Here is a 19,976-nt window from a genome sequence, read left to right on the forward strand (position 1 = left end):
TTTAAAGGATGGGATACCAGATAGTCCCCCTAGGCATTCAAGCAGCACTTGGCTGGGCTACTGTGTACATGCAAAATAATACTACTGCAACAATACACAGGAGACCAGCTCTGCTAACTCCTAATAGTCTTTTATGTGACAGAAATAAAGAAAATGCAAGAAGTCAAACAAACAAATAGCTGCTTATAAGAAAGCAGAATTTTGAATCCAAAGAATAGCACATCTTTGAAGATTGGGCTAGCTCAGTAAAATGCATGAGGACCTGAGTTCAGTCTCCCAACAGCTACATGATAAAGAGCAGAGCATGGTGATATGTGCCCATGATCCCAACACTAGGTAGATATCTTAGTTCTATTGCTGTGAAGAGACACCATGACACACAGCAACTTTTATAAAAGAATGCACTTAAATGGGGCTTCTTTATAGTTTCAGAGGTTTAGTCCATTATCATCATGGCAGGTAGATATGTTGCTGGAGAAGCAGCTGAGAGTTCTACACCTAGATCTGTAAGCATCAGGAAGAGAGAAACTCTGGGCTTGGAATGGGCTTTTTTTTTTTTCTTTTTTCTTTTTTATTTTATTTTACAATACTATTCAGTTCTACATAACAGCCACAGATTCCCTTGTTCTCCCCCTTCCTGCCCCCCTCCCCTTCCCTGCAGCCCACCCCCCATTCCCACCACCTCCAGATCAAGGCCACCCCTGAGGTCCTGGGCTCGCTGCATGAGATAGCTGTTTGAAACCTGGGAATGGGCTTTTTGAAACCTCAAACCCACCTCCAGTAACACACTTCCTCCATCATGGCCACACCTTCTGATCTTTTCAAATAATTCCACTCCCTGGTGACCAACTATCCAAATCTATGAGCCTATGGGCATGGGAGTGGTGGTGGAATTCTCATTCAAAGCACCACAGTAAAGGTGTGCTGAGGGAGACAAAAGGATCTATGCCACACACTAGTCAGTTATGCTGGCCCAGCTGGTGATCTCCAAATCCATTTAGAATCCCTGATTGTCTCAATGATAAGGTGGAAAGGAACAGGGGAAAACACCTAATTCAACCTCTAGCCTCCACATACATACTTTACTATGTGCACATGCATACCAACGTGCACATTCAGTACACACACATACATGTACACACAATAATGGCACATATTAGATAGGAAAATTAGTTGGCACTTTATACAAAGGAACATGCTACTGGATCTTGTGAACTTTGGAGCCAGACAACTTTTTTTTTTTACAAGTGTTTGTGAAATCCCAAGCAGTTATGTTTCAGTGCCCTCGTTTTTTAATACAAGGTAAAGCTAGTTTCTTTCTGAACCGTTTATTATAAAGGCATAGATGTGATGATATTTATAAAGGCTTACAGTAATGGCAGGTACATAGTGCTGCATTATTGCTTAAACAAAACTCAGAGAGAATTAGTGTGCTTGTTTCAGGGCATGTTCTAGCCAGAGAAAAGGTTAAGTTCTCAAGTGAGAAAAAAGTCTTAGCAACATTCAAAACTAAATTTACCAGCCAGATCTGTAGTTCAATCAGTTAGGTGCTTGCCTACAAACAGGAAGACTTCACTCTAATCCCTAGCCCCCATATAAAAACCAGGCATAATGTAATCACAAGGATGGGAAGGCAGACAGGAGGCTCCATGATGCTTGCTGGCCAGGCAGTTAAGTCTATTGGTGAGTTCCCAGCCAGTAGAGTCCTTGTGTCAAAGGGTTGTCCTCTTGCTTCTATAAACATATCTGTGTACACACACATACACACACACACACACACACACACACACACACACACACACACACACCCCAAATTCCATAGTAGGTATATGTACCGATGTTGGAAAGATGACTTTTAAGGAAGCCAGATCTATGTCAATATTTATATGATCTGGATAACTTTTATAGGATGCATGCCCACTCACTGAAGAAGTTCCAGACACTTAGATTTGCACTGGACTGTTAAGAGCAACCAGGAATTTCAGTGGGAAAATGTTCACATGCCAAAAATCCGAAAAGAGCCTCATAGAATACTTGACTTATGAGAAACAAAATAAATATTGAAGATGAAGGGACCTTTATGTTCCTGGAGCAATATCATTGGCTTTCTTGTCTTAGTCTTTGTCTTTTGGCTTCGTTGAAAAGCGTCCTGGCACCTTACAAGTTACTGAACATAACTGTAATCACAAGTTGACTCCATTGTACTTCAACACAACACATTAGCACAAAACAGTCATCCTCTCCCACCAGTCTGCCTGCATGGCCCTGAAGGTGCCCTCCTAATACAACTGCACCAATACATTCCACTTAACAGGAGAGCATTACTTATTGTTGGAGCAATTTCCTAAAGATGAGAAATGCAGGTCCTGATTTATTAGTAAGAACAAAGCCAATTTCAAAGAACAGAGATACCACCTGGCAGACCGTTATCACTAGAATGAAATAAGTGGGGATAGTTCAATTAAACTCTCAGTCCGAAAGGCACTTTAGAGGCATCTGTTTTTCCACATTGGTGTAGATAAATGCTCGGTTTTTATTCTTGACTTGGTAGGGTTTGTAATATCAATACATAATAGAGGTTTCAGTTCAGTGATTCATGTGTTCAAGGAAAAATTTTTCTCAACTTTACACTCATAAAGAAACCTTCCTCTCCACCATGTCCATGTGCAACTGGAACTCTCCTCTCAAGCAACTCACCATGAAATAATGACTTCTCTTCAACTGTCTTTCAGTTCCAGTTTTAACACGCCCATGTGACTTCTTAGGAAAAAACAAAAAGAAAAACAAAACATGAGTTACAAATGATATATGGTGGCTGATCTAATTATGTTCATAACCAAGGTATCTACTGCTCTTTACAAGGAAATTAAATGTCATGTAAGTCCCGTCACCCTGAACTTCCTTCAGCAGACACCGGGTGCATGCTGTTACTGCTCCTTCACTTCTCTGGGGCTGAAATATTTTTAGGAGAATGTTCTGAGTGACTTACAATCAGGAAATGATTCAAGCTGTGATCCCTAGCTAAATTCTTGTTATCATCTGTATGCAGTTAAATGATTAGCAGCAGGGCAGAATAGCTACCCTCTCACCCAGCTATCAGCCGCCTGCCTGCTCTTAGGCACCTGTCTGCCTCTACAACTATTAATAATGTGCTTTTTCAAAGACCAAAATGACAGGGTTATCTACCCGGCCCTTCGAGATTTCCATTAAAATTAAAAGTGAAATGTAAAACCTTCCTTATGTTTCCGAATTTTTCTGGGGCTTAAGTTCTTATGGCCTCTTCTGGTTCTGCATTTCTTCAATTTTTTTCTGGATCTTAAGACAGATCTTGGAATCATTTGCTTCCTTCTGCTTGGTGAAAGCCCAGAAGTGAAATTTGACCCTCTCAATGATTTATGGCAACCTACTCATTCAAGGGGATAACTCTAGCACCAAAAGATTATTATTATTATTATTATTATTATTATTATTATTATTATAGACAAAAAAAAGGAGAAGTGTGGTGATATATTGTGTACCCTAATAAAATTTACCTGAAGATCAGAGGACAGAACAAGCCACTAGATTAAACATAGAGGCCAGACAGTGGTGGCACACACCTTTAATCCTAGCACTGATGAGGCAGAGATTGGTCTGGATCTTTGTGAGTTCAAAGTCACCCTGAATTACATGAGATTGACTCAGCCTAGGAGAGAAACAGAGCCAGGCAGTGGTGACACACACTTGAAATCTCATGCCTTTAATCCCGGAAGTAATATGGCAGGGCAGAGAAAGGTTGTAAGGTGTGAGGAGACAGGAACTAAAGGCTTTTCTGCAGAAGTGTCCCTTTCAGCTAAGGCTCTTTTGACTGAAGCCTTTTCGGCTGAGGAAGCTCATTCAGCTGGAGGCCTATAGGCTGAGACTCTTTCAGGCTGAGGAATTGGTGAGGTAGGGGGTAGTAGCTCTGGCTTGCTCTGCTTCTCTGATCTTTCAGCATTTACCCCAATATCTGGATCTGAATTTTTTATTATAAGACCTATTAGATTTCGTAAAACACCCTACTACTTTGTTCTATTTATTTTAGCAGTGTTTTAAACATGCAATCATGCATCATTTTGCCCCTGTCCCTGAGAACCGCTCCTGCCTCTCGCCCTCTCTGTTTATCACACACAGTGTTTTCAGCTCATCATAACAACTTGGAACTCATACTGCATAGCTGAAAATCCCACGACAATCTGACTCCTTTGTGCAAGCCTCATTCTCCCAATAGTCCAAAAGCACTAGAGGACAGATGGCCTGAAGTCTTAGAATTTCCTCCCCCCCCCCACTAGTTTCTCTGCATATTTCCCTGACCACTCTCCTAACTATCATGGCTGCTTTATAAACTTTGGAAATGTTCTAAAACTAACTGAGTCAAACAGCCACCTTGGTCTGTTGGCCTCCCTGCCTCTGCCTTCCTTCCCTATTTTTGTAATCACTAAAACCAATTTACCAAAACTTCATTTCAACTTGGAGGCAAAGAGGAAATCTAGGTCACATAAATTTATATGTATAATGTTAAAACTCCCTGGCTCCTTCAAGAGCATAACTGCTAGCATTTTTCTGTAGATATAAAAAGCCCAGATTTAGTTATTGTTTTGTATATTGTTGTGTTTGATTGCAAGTAGGTAAAACAGAATTTGTGATGTTTGAAAGTATAGCAGAGTATTCAAGAGTGACATAAGTCAATGCCATATGCCATATCTTTCCCCAGACCTTGACCAATAAAATAATCTCATACTTACTAACATTACTAAAAACTTATTTCTCCTATTTCCTTCATAAAAACCTTAGGTCTTTCATGTGTTCCTAAGTGAGTCTGGAGGTCAGGCCACAGTCTTGTTCTCAGCAACTGCCAGGCCATAGTCAGCCTCCTTTGCTCAGCCTTCCTCTCTGGAGCAGTATCTGATGATAAGCGTCCTGATGTCAGAACCCAAAGTACCAGAGTGTGTGTCTAGGCTCCTTTCTCTGCTCCATCGTCTCTCAATTCAAAACACAGAAATCACAGCTTCCTCTTCTGCCATCTGCCACCTGTCCTTAAATAGTTCTCCCTCTCCCACCTCCAGAAAACCTTGCAGCAAAATTAGCAAGCATCATTTATTTCTGATGCTTTCTCTATCTTGCTTGATTTTGACAAAGGCTGCTTTTTTTTAATTCTCCAGTGAATCTCTGTTCTCTAAATGCACAATATAGTAGTGCTGGTCTCACCTCCAGCTGCCTCATTGCCAATTGACTTTTCACTTAAAATAGTCCTCAAAAGGTCATAGACATCCCTAGAGACCTTCCCTCTTCATGGGACTTTAAAGATGTCCAGATCTCAAATTACTACAGTAAGACTGAGCTCCAGTTCAATATATTTGGCAACAAGTGGTCACAGGAGAGGGTGGCGTAGAAGGTAGAGGTGATTCTTCCATCCAGCTCCAAGTCTTCAAATACTTGCTCTTAGATATAAGACAGCTTCATTCTTCCTTTCTTTCTTTCTCTACCTCCCTCCACCTTTCGTCCTGGTCTTTATTTTGCACATTTGTAAGTTAAGCACTGACTTTTTCATGTGTATAAAGAAGTAGAGATGAATTCAAAATTATAGCAATGATGAGGGAAAAGGGTATTAAATCAGAATTTAAACTCTAGTCCTGAGAAACCCAGACACATTTCTGAAACAGCTTTCCCATAGTTTCACCTCATGGTTAAACAGCCCTATAATTTTGGGAGCTGCCAAAAGGAAATTTTTATGTTAAAAATTTGTGGTAGTGATATAGTTATTATTTTTGTAATTTCTACATTGCAATACCATATATCAATTAAATGTTACAGAAGCAAAAATTAATAAGAATAATCATCATATATATGAAAAGTTTTGGAAGCCTTAAAATTACTCCTGAAATACAAGAAAGCATTTTACTTACACTATAACTAGACTCTTGGATGTCAGCAGCAGGGCATTTTACTAGCCTTCTCCTTTGAGAACAAGGATCACCTGGGGCATCATGAGGGTCAACGTAGATTTTTAACTATCAGCGGTTGTTGGTGCAGCTTGAAGCTTGCTAAGGCTTTGAGTAAATAAAAAAATAACTTTCAGATCGACCCCTTTCTCAGATGTTTCAAATTACTTCCATTAAGTCAGTTTCACTTTATCCACAATAATGTATACATGAATACATATATATACACACACAGACAAATGAGTTTTGCATCCTAAAATTTTGATCAAATGCCACAAATCCCTTTCAAATGAACCCACAACCAATCCTTGATTACCCTCATGATTGCAGCTTAGATATAGTGACAAGAGTTGGCCAGTGATCAGTTTTCAACCTCTTTCACACAACCTCAGTTTTGTTGCCTAGTTATTAAAAACACTGAACTTATAATAGAAGTTACCATTGTGTTTCTGTAGTGTATCTAGGTGTTTATTAGTAATATGTATCAGAAATGTTCTAAACAAACTAAATGATAGAGTCATAGATATGTTTATAATTTTATTTCTTTTTCATCTTTTCATCTCTGTACACCTACTACATCTTTACTTTTGTCTCTGGGCTCCCAGAAGATAGTAATAGTCCATGTCTACATATGATAATGTAAGTGATATCAGAAGACAATATTATCAACTGTTAAAATAGCTTATTTACCTGAGCCAAAGTGAACTGATTAAATGTGTATATTGTTTAGAAATATGCAATGTTATAATTAAAAGAATAATAAAGGAACTATTTTCCGTTTCTTATTATTGATATAAATATGTGATGCTTGAAGTTTGAAAAAGATAAGTTTTTTGTTTGTTTTTGGGGGCTTTTTTTTTTTTTTTTTTTTTTGGTTTTTTGGAGACAGGGTTTCTCTGTGTAGTTTTTTGTGCCTATCCTTGATCTCACTCTGTAGCGCAGGCTGGCCTCGAACTCACAGAGATCTGCCTGCCTCTGCCTCCCAAGTGCTGGGATTAAAGGTGTGTGCCATCACCGCCCAGCTTTTGGGGTTTTGTTTGTTTGTTCGTTTTTGGTTTAAAAAGATAACTTTTATAGAACACTTTAAAAGCTATTTAATATTCTATTGCTTCTATGATCAGAAGGTACATTATGTGTTTTTGTCCATGATATTATATAGAATCTCTTTTTATTTTAATTATTGTTGCCAATAACTAATGGCAGATAAACAATTATAATAATTACCCCTGTAAGTAGCTCCTACATAGAACATATACATTTTTTAAATAACTGTGTGATATTAACTTTGTGGTATAGCAACTTAAACCATTTACCTTAAGCAAATGTCACTCTTACCCCAAATGCCTTCCACACCATGAGATATGAAGTGTCCATCACTGCTCTAGTGATCTTCCCCAAGTTTCACAAACTAATTGATTCAAGAAAAGCTCTCAGGAAAACTCAAATGGCAGCTATTCTATAAAATACATGGCCAGTCTTCTTCAAAAGTATCATATCATGAAAATAAAGGAAGAGCAAAAGATTGTCGCAGGTCATAGGAGATGAAGGCAAAATGATGACTCAATGACTCAATGTGTGAGATTTTCTGCATATGCAGGGAAAGTTCATTAGTGGAAAATCTGTAGAAATCTTAACAAAAGCTGCAGTTTAGTCAATAGTATCATTCAAATGCCCATCTGTTAGCTTTCATAAATTAAAAGAAGTTAACTCCCAGGGAAGTTGAGTGAAGAATAAGGAGGACTATCCTGCTGTTTTTGCAACTATTTCATAATTTCTAAAATTAGCTCAAAATAGAATGCTTATCTAAAAGTGACTTGTAGGAACTGGGAGCTGGCTCAGTTGGCAATATGGCAAAGAACTTGCTGTGCCAGTATGGTGATATGAGGAGCTGAGTTCAGTTCCTCAGAACCCACATTTTTAAAAAGTTAAGCAAAGGTGGTAATGATCTGTAATCTTGGAGCTGGCCAGGTAGGAAGAGGAGGATCCCTGGGCTTCACTGGCTACCCAGTCTCAGCCAATCGAAAAGTTCTATGTTCAGTGAAAGACCCTGTCTCAAAAAAAAAATACATAACTAAAGTATGTTGGAGAGTTATTGGGGGAAGATATCTAATGTTGACATCTGGCAGTACATGCACACACACACACACAAACACACAAACACACATTCATACATATACATAAACATATACAAATGTATGCACACACAAATAAATTTGTAACTCTGAAAGCTTATTATGTTTGTTAATTTGTCATACTTAAAAATTAAGAATGATTCTAAAAGTTCCTTTCTGATGTGTATCTACATCATCATTTGTATCTAGAGCTACACATGGACACACAAATAATCACACACTCATACTTTAGTTTTCTCAGTAAATGTGAGAGGGTAGGGATGAGAAATGCGGTGTGCTTTAACAGACAATAAGATGTACACAAACTACAAAGTTCTAGTGAAATCTGAGATTTCTGTTTAATATTTGCAACAATTCTTCCTTTCTGAAGTCGATTAGCGCACTTCTCCATAATGCATCAGTTTAGAGTGACATCTATAAAAATGTGTCTTGCCAGTTTGTTCCCTCTGAAATTTTTATTTCTTATCCCATCTGGCTTTGCAAATACATAAAATCTATGTGTTGCATCACATTTTTTTAAAGTGGCTTCCAATGACATTCACTGCCTGGAAGCATGGCTTAACTGTTACAGCATCTGATGCACATGGCTTCTTCAGTTCTCCTCCCATCAAGCCACCCATCTTTGGTTCTAACTGTTGCTTTTCATCATCTGTGGAGCAGTCTGCTCCATTTTCCCTCCGTCTGTTCATGCTTAGGCAAGCTCACTGTTGAGCAATCGTATTGCTTGCTATTGCCAAAACAGGTTTTATTTTATGTAATTTCACACAGCTGAACTGCTCCCCTGACAGTAGCCCTCCCACTAGAGCCGAGCTCATCAAGCTCACTGGAAAAAAACAGTGAAGGACATATAGCCAAGACTCTAAGAGGTGGCATCAGGAAAAAAAAAAAAGAAATGCCCTTAAAGCACATGTGTCTGCTTGCTTATCCCTCAGGACTAAACAGAGTAGAGGTGATGAATGATCACCTATAGTTTTGACCCAGCAATAAATTAAATTTTTTTTAAAATTTAAATGTAACTAGGAAGATGAGCTTAAGCAAAAGCAGTATATGACTAGTCCTATTGGAGGCTGTGAAGTAGTGATGTGGTGCTCTAAGGGAGTCCTGCTGAATTCTTGCATGAATATCAACTCAAGGTCAGCATGGTTTCATTTGTTTGGTGGGTTTTTCTTTGTGTTTATTTTTATTGGTTTTGTGTTCTTTTTCCTTTTTTTTTTTTTTTTTTTTTTTTTTTGCTTTTGACAGAGGATGGAAGTGTCAGCTCTTTGTATGCATTATACTCTGTAGCTTTCAAATTTATTTCGTGACATATTTCAGGAATTTAGCAAATGTTTAGCAACTTTGAAAGAATATAGTAATGCATGGATCTTTGGTTGTAATTAGGACATTTAAGGGAAATTTTTTTAAGATAAATTTGTTCTCTGAGAATGAGAAAGACTTCACATTATTTGTTTTCTTAAAAGATAAGGTGAAAACTGAAATGAGATGAAAATTATGTCAGTGCTATTTGAAATTTTTCTCTTTTCCTTTGTCAGTGGTACATCTGAAGATGATGATAGAGTCTGTGTCATTTGTTCTAAATTTACTCTTTCATAGTTAAAATTTTGTGTGGTTTTGTTCAAATGAAAATATAACTCTAAAAAAAAAATAAACCAACGATAATATATAGCCCATAAAATGATCATTGGATACTTCATGAGATCCAACAACTTTCCAGTAGACCACAGAAGAAAATAATATTTCCGTGGATTCAGACTCATATTTTTACAATAAGTGCCCACAAAACTGGGAGGAAGCACAAAAAACCCAGCAGGAATGTTCTTTGGGAAGAGAATGTCCCAGTAGAGTGCTCTCTTACCCACTTGGCCTATTTACCCAGAGGAAATGAGCTAAGGGGGCCTGATGTACCCAATGCATTATTCATTAGAGTAAAAACTTCATCACTGTCTCAGCCAAAGCAGCATCAACCAACAGTCTGCCTTCCATTCTCTGCCATTCTTTACAAGGGAACAACAGAAAATTATCAATCATTCCTATAGAGAAAATATGAGAAGTACCTTACATATGATAAAGTTATGGGATATTGCTTATAAAATAGACTGGTAGGATTGAATAAAATATGTAATGGATGTTAAGTTTTAAATGTAAAGTGTCACCTGAAGGGGAAGGGTCATGTGTTTGAAACACTTGGTTCTCAGTTGGCGGTGCCGTTTTTGGGAGATTGTGCAACCTTTCCAACACAAAGTTTAGCTAGCAGATATACAGCACAAGGGGCAGACCTTGAGGATTATAGTCTAGACACATTGAGATGTTGCTTCATGATTAACCACAATAGGAATAAACTACAAAGCTTTGCTGCTACACCATGATCTCCAGCCTTACCAGCTGTAAACCGAAGTAAATGCTTTCTCCATTAGGTTGCTTCTCTCAGATATTTTCTCACACAGAGGAGGTAACTAATGCAGTGAACAGCTTGTTGTAATGAAAACAGATGATTGGGTAATATGGCACTAGTGCTCAATTTTTACTTTCTTTCTATACAGAGGACTCAGTGCTGTTGAGGTTAAGTTCCAGATTCCTCTTTCATGTAAGAACCATCTGATTTTTTTCTTAACACTGCATTCAGGAATTATAAAGGTCATCATTTCCATGCTGGAATTTTTATGTAATGAATATAAATTTCCCACCATTTCTCTCTTGCTACTAAAGAGACCACAAAGGATATCAAACCACAAGTTAGAAGGAGTTGAACCCCTAAATTACCATGTGAAAGAAACCTGCTCCCTACCAATAACACCCAGATACAACTGCTAAGCTAGTGAGAAAATAAACTTTCATGACACTCAGTGTCATAATTAATATCTGTTTAGTTCAGAAACTAACATCATCCTATCTTTTACAGTTGGATATTGACCCATCTGCCTGTGAAAATATAGATACAACAAAATCATCATCCAAAGTTTTCTTCTATGGAGTTCCAGTAAACGGGAATTATAAACAGAAGGCAAACTCTTTAACATTAAGAAATACATAAAGGAAGAAATGCAACAATTTCAATGTATGTCACCACACCACATATGAGAAAAACAGTAAGGACATATGACCATTAAAAGTGGGCACACAAAACCTTCTCTGTTTTACATGGTGGGAAGTGAACTCTGAGACTGATGCTCAATTGCCCAATGTGAACATGTATCAGATATTATATTCTCTTTTAAGAACCATTAATGAAACGGGGACTCACAGCTTGCATCAGCCTCCAAACTATTCTGAATATTGGATTGATTATTTTATTTATTTATTTATTTATTTATTTATTATTTTACATCCTGGCTGCAGTTTCCCCTCCTGCCTTTCCTCCCACCACTCCCTCTGTTCCCATCCCCAAATCCTCACCTCCTCCATTTCTATTCAGGAAAGGGCAGGCCTCCCATGGGTATCAACAAAATATGACATATCAAGTGGCAGTAAGACTGAGCACCTCCCTATGTATTAAGGCCAGACAAGGTGACCCAGTATGAGGAGTAGGGTTCCAAAAGGCAGTAAAAGTGCCAGAGACTGCCTCTGCTTCCACTGTTTGGAGTCCGACAAGAGGACCAAACTACACAACTGTAACATATATGCAGAGTGCCTAGGTCAGTCCCATGCAGACTCCCTAGTTGTGGATTCAGACTCTGTGAGTCTCTATGAGCCCATGTTAGCTGATCCCATGGGTTTTCTTGTGTTATCCTTGATGATGTGGCTCCTACACTGCTTTCTTCCCCTCTTCTGCAGGATTCCCTGAGCTCAGCCTAATGTTTGGCTGTGGGTCTGCATCTGTTTCCATCAGTTGCTGGACAATGTCTCTCTGATGACAATTGGACTAGTCGCCAATCTATGAGTATAGTAGAATATCGCTGGGCATCATTACATCAGCACATCCCATAGGCAGGGAAGACTGTAGGTCAAAGGTTAGGTGGCTGGGTTTGTTGTCCACTCTCTCCACTTGAAACCTTGCCTGGTCACAGGAGATGGCCAGTTCAGGCGATATATCCATTATTGCTAGGAATCTTAGCTGGGATAACCCTTGAAGATTCCTGGAAGATTCTCTTATGACAGGTTTTTACTTGACCCCAAAATGCCCCTTTTCCAGTAGTCCTTTTCAGTACTCTCACCCTCCATCTCCCCAATCTGATTGCTCATATTCCCATCCTCACCTGCCCACAGTCTACTCACAAAAATCTCTTCTATTTCCCCATCCCAGGTAAGTCCAAATGTCCTCCCTTGAGTGCTCCTTGTTACCTAGTCTCTCTGGGTCTGTAGATTGTAACATAGTTATCCTTTATTTTACAGCTAATATCCACTTAGGAATGAGTACACAAATACTATGTTTGTCTTTCTTTGTCTGGATTATCTCACTCATGATGATGTCTTCTAGTTTCATCCATTTGCCTTCAAACTGCCTAATGCCATTTTTTTTTTTAACAACTGAGCAATACTCCATTATGTAAAGGTACATTTTCTTTATACATTCCTCAGTTGAGGGACATCTGGGTTGCTTCTAGGTTATGACTGTTAAAAATAAAGCTGCTATGAACATAGTTGAGCAAGTGTCCTTGTGATATGATTGAGCATCCTTTGGGTATATGCTTAACAGTGGTATAGCAGGGTCTTGTGGCAGATTGATTCCCATTTTTTTTAGAAACCACCATATTTATTGCCAAAGTAGCAGTACAAGTTTGTACTCCCACCAGCAATGGAGAAGTGTTCCCCTTGCTCCACCTACTCTCTAGCATGAGTTGTCCCTTGTGATTTTTATCTTAGCCATTATAATAGGTATAAGATGGAATCTCAGAGTTATTGTGATTTGTATTTCCCTAATGCCTAAGGATGTTGAGCATTTCTTTAGGTACTTCTCAGACATTTGAGATTTCTCTGTTGAGAATTCTCTGCTTAGATCTAAGCCCCATTTTTAAATTGGATTATTTTGTTTCTTGATGTCTAGTTTCTTGACTTATTTTTGTATTTTGGAATCAGCCCTCTGTCAGATGTGGGATTGGTGAAGATCTTTTCTCATTCTGTAGGCTGCTGTTTTGTCCTCTTGATGGTATCCTTTGCATTATAGTAACTTTTCAGTTCCATGAGACCCTATATATTAACTGTTGATCTTAGCGTCTGTACTATTGGTATCCTGTTCAGGAAGCAGTCTCCTGTTGTGTTCAAGGCTATTTCCCATTTTCTCTTCTATCAGGTTCAGTTTATCTGGATGTTGATAAACCCACGTTGAGTTTTTTTATCCACTGGGACTAGAGTTTTGTGCAGGGTCATAGATATGAATCTATTTGCATTCTTCTACATGTTGACATCCAGTTAGACTAGCACCATTTGTTGAAGATGCTTTCCTTTTATCATTGTATAATTTTGACTTCTTTGTCAAAAATCATATGTTCATAGCTGTGTGTATTTATATTTGGGTCTTTGATTCCATTCCATTGATTAACCTGTCTGTTTTTTTTTAATTTAATTTAATTTTATAATTTAATTTAATTTTACATTTCAGACACGGATTCCCCTGTCCTCCCCATCCTGCCCCCACCCCGTTCTCCCCAGCCCACCCCCCATTCGAATCTCCTCCAGGGCAAACACTCCCCTGGGGATTCAGCTCAACCTGGTCTGTTTTTATGCCAATACCATGCTTTTTTTTTATTACCATAGCTGTTCTATACTAGAGGTTGAATTCAGGGATGGCGATGATTCCAGCATTTTTTATATTTTATAGGATTGTTTTAGCTATCCTAGATTTTTTGTTTTTCCTTGTGAAGTTGTGGTGAGGGATTATGCCCTTGTACACAGTAAAGATTTGTCACTCCAATTGCTTTAATAAAATGCTGATTGGCCAGTAGCCAGGCAGGAAGTGTAGGCTGGGTGACCAGACTAGGAGAATTCTGGGAAGAGGAAAGGCAAAGGTGGAGTCTTCAGTCATACACAGAGGAAGTAAGATGAAAAGGTTGGACTGAGAAAAGGTACCAAGCCATGTAGCTAGACATAGACAATAATTATGGGTTAATTTGAGCATAAGAGCTAATTAGTTATAAGCCTGAGCAATAGGCCAAACAGTTTATAATTAATATAAGCCTCTGTGTGTTTACTTGGGACTGAATGGCTATGGGACATGCCAGGACAGAAACTTCTGTCTACGAAGTTGAGTATTGTTCTTTCAAGGCTTGTGAAAAAATTATGTTGGACTTCTGATGGTGATTGAATTGAATCTGCAGAGTGCTTTTTTACCATTTTTACTATGTTAATTCTACTGATCCATCAGCACAGAAGTCATATTCTGACATCTCCATTTTTTTTCTTCAAAGACTTAAAGTTCTTGTTATACAGGTTTCACTTACTTGGTTAAAATTATACCAAGATATTTTATGTTATTTGTGGCTATTGTATAGGATCTTGATTCCCTGATTTCATTCTCAGCCTATTTATCATTCTATATAGAAGGGCTATTGATTTTTTTTTTTTACTTAATCTTGTATCCAGCCACTTGACTAAAGATGTTTATCAGCTGTAGGCATTCTCTGGTAGAATTTTTGATGTCGTTTATGTATACTATCATATCATCTGAAAATAATGATACTTTGATTTCTTCCTTTTCAATTTGTATTCCCTTGATCTTCTTTAGTTGTCTTATTGCTCTAGCTAGAATTTCATTTACTATATTGAATAGACATGGAGATAGTGGACAGCCTTGTCTTGTTCCTGATTTTAATGAAATCACTTTGAGTTTTTCTCCATATAATTCAATGTTGGCAATTGGCTTGCTGTATATTACTTTTATTGTGTTTGGGCATATCTCTTGTATCCCTAACCTCTCTAAGACCTTTATCATGAAGGGGTGTTGAATTTTGTCAAAGGCTTTTTTGATATCCAATGAGATGATCATGCATTTTTTTTCTTTCATTTTCTTTATATAGTGGATTACATTGACAGATTTTCATATGTTGAGCCAACCTGCATCTCTGGGATAAAGCCTACTTGATCATAGTCAATAATTATTTTAATGTGTTCTTGAATTCAGTTTGTCAGTATTTTATTGACTATTTTTGCATCATTGTTCATGAGGGAAATTGGTCTGTAATTCTTTTTCTTTCTTAAGTCTTCCTGTGGTTTGAGTATCAGTGTAACTGTAGCCTTATAAAGAGAATTTGGCAATGTTCTTTCTGTTTCTATTGTGTGAAACAATTTGAGAAGTGTTGGTATTAGCTCTTCTTTGAAAGTCTGGTAGAATTCTGTGCTGAAACCATCTGGTCCTGGGCTTTTTTTGGTTGGGAGACTTTTAATACAGTTTCTATTTCCTTAGAGGTTAGAGTACTATTTAAATTCTTTATTTGGTCTTGATTTAATTTTGGTATGTGATACTTATCAAGAAAATTGTCCATTTCTTTTAGATTTTCCAATTTTTGTTTAGTACAGGTTTTTGAAATAGGAACTAATGATGTCTAGATTTCCTGAGTGTCTATTGTATATTCTCCTTTTTATTTCTGGTGTTGTTAATTTAGATATTCTTTCTCTGCCTTTTAGTTAGTTTGGATACGGGTTTGTCTATCTTGTTGATTTTCTCAAAGAACCAACTCTTTGTTTCATTGATTATTTGTATTGTTCTCTTTGTTTCTATTTTATGGATTTTAACCCTGAATTTGATTATTTCCTGCTATCTACTTCTCCTGGATATGTTTGCTTCTTTTTGTTCTTTTTGTTTCAGGTGTGCTGAGTCACCACTAGTCTGAGATTTCTCTAAATTCTTTATGTAGGTACTTAATGTTATGAACTTTCCTCTTAGCACTGCTTTCATTTTGTCCCATAGGTTTGGGCATGTTGTGCATTCATTTTCATTCATTCTAGGAAGTCTTTAATTTCTTCCTTGCCCCACTGGTAACTCAGTTGAGAGTTGTTGAGTTTCCATGAGTTTGTAGGTTTTCTGTAGCTTGTGTTGCTATTGAACTCTACCTTTAACCCATGGTGATCCAATAAGATACTGAGATTATTACTATTTTTTTGTATCTGTTGAGATTTGTTTTGTGACTGAGTATGTGGTCAACTTTAGAGAAGGTTCTGTGAGGTGCTGAGAAAGTATATACTTTTGTGTTTGGGTGGAATGTTCTATAGATGTCTGGTAAGTCCATTTGAGTCATAACATCTGTTAGTTCCCTTATTTTTCTAGTTTCTGTTTGGCAAATCTGTTCATTGGTGACAGTATGGTGTTGAAGTCTCCCATTACAAGTGTGTGTGGTTTGATGTATGATTTAAGCTTTAGTAGTGTTTCTTTTATGAAGGTGGGTGCCTTTACATTTGGAGTATAGATGTTCAGAATTAAGATATCATCTTGATAGATTTTTTTCATTGCTGAATATGACATACCTTCTCCATCTCTTTTGGTTAGTTTCAGTTTTGAAGTCTAATTTGTTAAATATTAGGATAGCTACACCAGTTTGCTTCTTATGTCTCTTTGATTGGAAAATCTTTTCCCAACCCTTTACTCTGAGGTAATGTCTGTCTTTGAAGTTGAGGTTTATTTCTTTTATGTATGGAGAAAGAATGGATCATGTTTTTATGTTCATTCTGTTAGTCTGTGTCTTTTTATTGGCAATTGAATCCATTGATATTAAGAGATATTAAAGACAAGTGACTATTAATTTTGGTTGTTTTTTGGTTTTGATGGTGGTTGTGGTAGTGTGTATATGCATGTGCATTTTCCTTCTTTGGGTTTTGACAGTATGATATTATCTATTGCCTGTGTTTTTGTGGGTATAATAGTTTGGGCTGGCATCCATGATCTCTTAGTGTATGCCAAACATCTGTCCAGGCCCTTCTGGCTTTTAAAGTCTCCATTGAGAGGTCAGGTGTAATTCTGATAGATCTGCCTTTATATGTTACTTGGTCTTTTTCCTTTGCAGCTCTTAATACTCTTTCTTTATTCTGTGTGTTTAGTGTTTTGATCATTATGTGGCAAGAGAAATTTTTTGAGGGGATCCAGTCTATTTGGTATTTCATAAGGTTCTTGTACCTTTATAGGCATGTCCTTCTTTAGGTTGAGAAATTTTTTTCATGATTTTGTTGTATATATTTTCTATGCCTTTGAACTGGGATTCTTCTCCTTCTATTACTATTATTCTTATGTTTGGTCTTATCATGGTGTCCCATATTTCCAGGATGCTTTGTGTTAGGAATTTTTGGATTTAACATTTTTTTGATCAACAAATCTCTTTCCTCCATTGTATCTTCAATGCCTGAGATTATCTCTTCCATCTCTTGCATTCTATTGGTGATGCTTGCATCTGTACCTCCTGTTCACTTGGATTTTCTATTTCCAGAATTCCCTTGGCTTGTGTTTTCTTATTTTTCTCTATTAAGAAATTTTCTAATCACTTTATTGCTTCTATTTCAATATCAAGTCTTGAACAATTTCCTTTACCTGTTCAATTGTTTTTTTTTTCTTTTCTTTTCTTTTCTTTTTCTTTTTTTTTTTCTTTCTTTAAGGGATGTATTTATATCTTCCAATATTTTGTCTTTTCCTCAATTTCTTTAAGGAAACTTTTCATTTCCTCTTTAAGGGCCTCTATCATCTTCATGAAATTATTTTTAAGGTCATTTTCTTGTGCTTCAGCTGTTTTGGAATGTTCAGTTCTTGCTGTCATAGGATCACTGGGTTCTGGTGGTTCCATATTGCCCTTTCTGTTACTGAATGTGTTCTTACACTGGTGTTTACACATCGTGGTTTGGGATGATTATAGGTCTGGGTGTTGATTCTTGTTTTTGTCTTTATTGGATGGGTGTTTTGTTCCTTTATTATATATTTCCTTTATTGTCTTCTGGCCTAAACGTCCAAGGGTTCTGGTGACTGGCTGGTCTTTTAGGCCCAGTAGGGTTTCTCAGCTGGCATTTGTGGGGGTTTGGGTGCCTAGATCCAGCATATCCTCCTTTCTTCCCACTGGTGTGGGGTGTACCTATGCCTATGGAGTTTGCTGGAGTTAAGGGGAAGGACTGGCCACAGAAAGGATCATGAGGTGGGTGTGGTTGAGTGGCTGAGTGGGTATTGGGGGAATAGAACCCAGTGGGTGGCAGCAGTGGTGGCCCAGCCTCAAGGCAGGTCTCTCATCTTCTGGCCAGCTAGTGGGAACTGCATCAGAGCAATGGAATTCCACCAGAGTTGAGGACAGGGCACAGCTGCTTTGCTGGTGTTGAGATGGGAGAGGAAGTGGCACAGGATGTACCCTGGGGTTTAGGGTCTGGAGGTTAGGACAGTTTAGCTGGAAGGCCCGTCGCTCACCTGTTCTTCCATTTGGTGTGGGCTGTACCTGGGCCTATGAAACTCTGCTAGAGTTGCTGGGAAGGGTTAGCCACAGAGAGCAGGATGAAGTTAGTGGGGTTAGGCAGTAGAGTGGATTTTGGGGGAACAGAATCCAATGGGTGGCAGTGGTGGTGGAGGAGCCTACAGGGAGGTCTCTTACCTTCTGGCCAGCTGGTGGGAACTGCTTAAAGTTAGTTTTAAAGTCATTTTCTTGTGCTTCAGCTGTGTTGGATTATTCAGGTCTTGCTGTCATTGGACAGCTGGGTTCTGGTAGTGCTATATTGCCCATTTTGGTATTGATGTGTTCTTACACTGGTGTTTAGACATCTGAATTTCAGATGATTATAGGTGTAGGTGTTGATTCCTGCATTTGTCTTTGTTGGATGGGTGTTTTGTTCCTTGGTTTCTGTTTCCTCTCTGGTCTTCTAGACTAAGTGGCCAAGGAATCTGGTGGCTAGTGAGTCTTCAGTTCTAGTAGGTTGTCTCTTCTAAGATTTGGGGGACTTGGGTTCCCTAGTTTCTGCTGGGCTTCTGGTAAAGCTAAAATCTTTTTTCAACTTGTAGACCAGGCTCCTGAATATTGGATTTACTCAGATAACATTCTCAGTACTGAATCCCACAGGCTATTACTAATTTCATCACTTGGCACCAATATGGTCTTCAATCTTCCATAAGATTATCTTGGTAATATAATTCTCTCTAAAATTCCTAACCTACCTAGGCTTTTTTTTTCTCATATTTTCTACAAAAGTCATTGCAAATAACCACCTGAAATCACCAGTGTGTAGAACAAATTCTTTACTAGAGGACCTAATAAAAAACAATGAGGCAGGAAAATGCTGGTACTATAGTCCAGTTGCAGTAGTTGCCTAGTATTTCCAAAGTCCTTGGTTCAATCCCCAGGACTCTGAAAATAACAATAATAAAGTCAAAAGAAAAAACAAGTTAAAAGTCAAGTTGATGCTTTAAAAGAATATGATTTCTGCTTTTTAAGTTATTAATATTATGCACCAAATGTAGTTATTTATTGTGCATCTGCAGTTCTTCAAATGTCAACTATAGCATCTGTCTCTTGTAAACACAGCTGACAATAATTCATCTCAGGTCTCTCTTAACCTACCAGATTATAATTCAACAGCAGCCCCATCCATTCTGTCTTTAAATTCTTCCCAAGAGAATTGGCATGACCCCTTGAAGGTAGTCTGGTGGGGAGAGAGTGGAGTTATTTCAGGTTTAGGAGGCACAGTTGAACATGTAATGAATAGTGAAAATGACACCATCTCTCTCCTCTTTGACTCTGAACTCCCTTTCCCTTTTATATCATTTATCATAGTCTATCATATCATTGCATATTGTTCATTTTTCTTTTGTTCTTAGAATGTGAACATTTTAATCTGAAATATCTAGTGTGTTCACCTCACTGATATGTCCAAGGTCTCACATGTGCAGACTTTGCTTAGCACATTTCAGATACTCAACAAATATTTTCTGAAAGAATGTGTGTATGAGCATCAGCAAAAAACAACATTCACCTTACCTTAATTTTGAGTTAGGCAAATT

Source organism: Peromyscus leucopus, chromosome 3 (genome assembly GCF_004664715.2).
Source record: "Peromyscus leucopus breed LL Stock chromosome 3, UCI_PerLeu_2.1, whole genome shotgun sequence".
NCBI lineage: Eukaryota > Metazoa > Chordata > Mammalia > Rodentia > Cricetidae > Peromyscus > Peromyscus leucopus.